Raw genomic sequence first — 5,158 nt, forward strand, 5'->3', positions numbered from 1 at the left:
CTAAACAAATTCAAATTCTGCTTATGGGAACTATTTTTAACAATTTTTTGAAATTTGGTAAGTTAGCGAAAAGTGGATATGGAAGAACAACCAAATATGAGACTCTAGTGCGACCAAATAAGAAAATGTCATCTATATTCATTTATATCACGTGAATGTATATAAAAGTACTTGTCGAATGAGCAAAAATAGTTCAAACTTTTCTTTGGGGAACTATTTTTAACGATCTTTTGAAATATGGTATGTTAGCGAAAAACGGGTGTGAGTATAGTATAGTATAGTATAGCATGGTACCAGTATAGTACGAGCATAGTATAATATAGTACTAGTACAGTATGCTCTAACATAGCACAATATATTTCACTACAAAATACACTTTGCTGTAATATAATATATTCCACAATATATTCCAACCATACTAGTTACCTGCCAGGAAGCCTGCTCCGTCCCTATTAAATAATGAAATATTTTTGTAGACACCTCATGAATCTCTATGAAAGTTTCTTTCAAAAAAGCTAAACAAATTCAAATTCCACAATTTTTTGAAAAATTAAATTCAAAATTTTTATTAGAAGAACTACATAATCTTTTCGTCAACTAAAGTCGATCTGGCCATAATTATAGAACAACTTTTTTTTCCCCCCATATTATCCCGTCAATACTGGGAAGCTTCAGTTGGGAACATTTCATTTTTTTTTATGACCTTGATGTCAGACAGGAAAAATAATTGATTATATCCGATTAGAAGATCGACTACAATGAAGACAAAAAAAAAAAATAATAATAATAGAAAATATGTAAAAATGGACCAAGTGTTTAAGTATAAGCCGCTACAAAGAAAGCTGTGATGCCCATTATAAGATACGATATATGATATTACACGAAAATTTTATACGAAATTAATTTGTCTTTGCTTTATTTTTCAATTAAATCGACTTTAATACATTTTTGTAGCGCCAGGGGAGGGGAGCCCACTATAGGTTAATATAAGTCTTCACCTACCTTTGCTTTGCCATCACAAGTCAAGTAAAGGATTACCTTTTATAAAAAGCGTTATGTTCAGGAGACGTGATCCGTTCTTTGTCACTTTACTCATAGAGTGCTAAAAGCTGGACTTTGTTATCATATAAGGGCTTACTATTCCTCGAAACAAGAGCCGGAGATTCGAACTATAGACGTATAGGGTCCAAACGTATTACAGCGCACTAAAGTGTCCATTCCGCTATTGGATTAACATTTATCATAAAATACTAAAAATTTGTCTTTTCTGCGATGTCTGCCATATTATCTTTCGTACAAACTCTTATATATATATATATATATATATATATATATATTGAGTGGGTGCAAAAAGTTTTCATATCCCATCCAAATTTTCCGAAATTTAGTATGAGAAAATATTACTTTCACTGATTTTTTGTCAGGATATATTAAAAATTTACCATTTTTTTTCGTATAACGGCTTTTTATACTCTACGTCTCTGGTCGTACAATCACGTTTGAGCGGAGGCATGCTATAGAAAAGAAGGACGTGAGATAGACCCACCTTTCATTACACCGATCGATTCAGAATCACTTTTGAATCGATCTAAGCTTGTCTGTCCGTCTGTTTGCCTTGCCCTTTGTTTTCAATGAAATTTGACATACCGGCTTGTTTTGCCTTAAGGAAGCGGTCTAAGCTTGTTGGTCCTTCTGTCCGTCTATTGGTCTTCCCTTTTCGTGCTCAAACGCGGAAAGGGCGAACGCTATTAAAAATGGTTCCGATTGGACTACTTCTTCGAGCACTCCCCAAGTAACGCTTTATTTGAAATTATTAAACGAAATGTGCAGGTGCGGACCATATAAAGTTGGGTCACCTTCCGCTATAGAATTTTCAATTGCTTTATGTAGGACATTATATGCGTGGTAGTCATAAAAATTGTCCTATCCAAAACTCGTTTTCACTAGAGATTGCTCGTGAATCAAAACATTTCAGCGTACCAAACTTCGTCAAACTTTGCACACTCCTCTACAGCACGAGGTGTGCTAGCATACTGGTTTAAAACTTGAAACCGCGCTTGCGTGAGGCCGGCATAGTAATGGTTCCCATCCATGAATTCATATAACATTTAAAAAAATGTTGTTTAAGCTTTAAATATTAACTTGAGGCGATGGAGGACACTACAATAGTTCATTTTAAGGTGAATATAATTTTTTTGCTTCAAAGATTTATTATTATTTGCAAGAAGTAAGAGTATCTGAGATTGTATGCTCATAATAAAGTAAACACTGTGCGACCATATACGTTTTATTGCCAGCTATGGAAGTAATTTCCTTTCTAAACGAAGAAATTTTTTTATATCATATTTTTAACACCCAGCGGTATACGAATTTTTTATAATAATCTTCTATTTCGAATTTCATGTATTTTTTATTACTTAATAAATGTTTCGTTATAAAATGGTCGTTATGCCATAATATATTTTAGCATTTTGCACAAGTTATAACTTCTTCTTTGAGCAACTTTTCAACTAATTATTCAAAATACATATATATATGTATATATATATATATGTATATATATATAGGAGGTATGGCGGCTATAACAGGAAATTCTGCCGAAAATGCTAAATTAATGGTTTACATCAAAAACTTTTCGTTTACATTAGCATATGCAAATGGAATAAAAACTAACTGTCTTAAGATATTTTCAAAATCTGCCTTATGTTAGACAAAATGTTACTAAAACTTTCATATTAGAATGTGGTATAACAAATAACAAACTTAAAAACGGCACAATATATATATATATACATATATATATATAATATATGTAATAATTTCCAACTGTAGAATTGATTATCTTCATTTCGATGTGTAAAGGTAGCAAAAGACAAATTTTCTCATGAATATACCCTACACCGCTTGTGGTAAAGGATATATTAAATTTTGGCGAAGGCATGTAACAACCCGAAGGGTTTCATATAGACCCATGTTTCATTACATCGATCGATTCAGATTCATTTTTTGAATCTATGTAGGCTTTGTCTGTCCGTCTGACATTTGCCAGTCGACTAACGCTCTTAAGAAGAGTTTTGGTCGTGCCACTTTTTCGAGCCTTCTCCCATATAAAACCTTATATAAAAAAATTTCTCGACAAAAGTCGTTGAATAACAGTATATCGACGTTTCACATTTCTATGAAAAATTTGGCTACAGCGAAGATTCAGCTGCACCAATTGTGCAATTCATACATTTGAAGACTTAACCTAATTACAATTCAAAAGAAAAAGCCTTAAAACAATAGACAATTATATAAGAAAACAACCAATATGCCTATCAATTACGCATCAAACCTCGTATCAGGATTCCGAATACTAGGCTTTAGCTATTAGTTAAGGTAAGAAGAGTAATCGTAATGGAAACAATCATGTCCGATAAGAAAATAAGGCTATAAACCTTATTTAGATGGCTACAGAGAACCATAAGTGGATTAAAAAGCTTATAAAAAGAAAGTTCGCAAGTCAGTTAATCAAAACGAATGCCGAACACCATCCTATATTTCTCAAGTGACGGCAAACGTATAAGTAAACCAACCTATTTTCATAAGGAGAGATTGTGACGCTTAAATCCTAATACCAATTTCTTAGGACTAACAACAAAAACTGCTTCTGGAAAGATTCCATGAAATGCACATAAGAACGAGATGCCGGTGGCCACACGATCGAGGCATATTTCGAGGTTTATTCCCATCATAAATTCACAAAGAAATCAACCTCGCCGTTTTTGGACTACGTGAATCCACTTCTAGCACATCACTCGATTATAAGATTTCTCATCTTTCTCATCTCTTTCTTTTTCTAAAATGCTTAATTTTCCGTATTTCAATAACAGTAGTTTAAGAAATGAATTAACGGTAGGGAATTTTTATCACCTAGGTTTATTGTTTGGACCCTAGCTTATATAGGGGCTTATTTTGAAAAGCAAATCCTTATATGGAGAGAAAGTCCAAATTCTGTTTTTTGATAATGGAAACTAAAAATTGACAAAATTTTAAGAAAGTGAATTAAGTCCACTAAATTAGGATCAAATGATGGCATTTTTGGGCCTCCAATATGCAGGAAAGTATGCCTTTGCATTAAAATAATGTGTAATTTTTGATGTATTACTGCATAAATAAATAACTCTTGTAGGTGAAGAACTGTAGGATATTTAATTATCGAACTTGCCCGACTATAGTGTCTTACTTGTTGTACCCCACACTACTTGCACATGTAACAACTCAATATAATAATATCGTACAAAAATGAATTCTGCAAAATTTGGACCATATAAGCTTATTTTGGATCATGTCCTATGCAAGGATTGAACTTGTATTACATTAGGTTGCATTTTGGGCTCGCTTTCACATAAATACGCGCAAAAAAATATGATGTGAAGATAAATTCGAATTTATCTAGCAAAGACATCTACAATATCTGTTAACAAAACTCTGTAAACGGGTTAACAGGGCTTTCCTAAATATTTAAAATTATGATAAAGTTGGATTTGAAAGCGTACTCCGTCCATATTAAACTACGTAAAATATTTTTGTGGACACTTATGCGAAAATGCTTTTCAAACTAACTAAACAAATTCAAATTCTGCTTATGGAAGCTATTTTTAACAATTTTTTGAAATTTGGTATATAAGCAAAATATATACAGCACAATATATTTAAGTGCAAAATACACTATGCTGTAGTACAAAAATTTTCAGTACAAAATACACTATACTGTAGTACACAGTAGTATAGTAAATTCTAGTACAAAATACACTATACTGTAGTACAAAAATTTTCAGTACAAAATGCACTATACTGTAGTACAAAAGCTTTCAGTACAAAATACACTATACTGTAGTACAAAAATTTTCAGTACAAAGTTCGCCATACTGTGGTACACTGTAGTACAGTAAATTCTAGTACAACGTGCACTATACTGTAGTACAAAAATTTTCAGTACAAAATACACTATACTGTTGTACAATTATTTTCAATACAAAATACACTATACTGTAGCACAAAAATTTTCAGTACAAAATACACAGTACTGTACTGTAGTACAGAAATTTTCAGTGCAAAATAAACTATACTGTAGTACAAAAATTTTCAGTACAAAATACACTGTACTGTTGTACAA

This window comes from Glossina fuscipes, unplaced genomic scaffold (assembly GCF_014805625.2).
Source record: "Glossina fuscipes isolate IAEA_lab_2018 unplaced genomic scaffold, Yale_Gfus_2 114, whole genome shotgun sequence".
NCBI classification, from domain to species: Eukaryota; Metazoa; Arthropoda; class Insecta; order Diptera; family Glossinidae; genus Glossina; species Glossina fuscipes.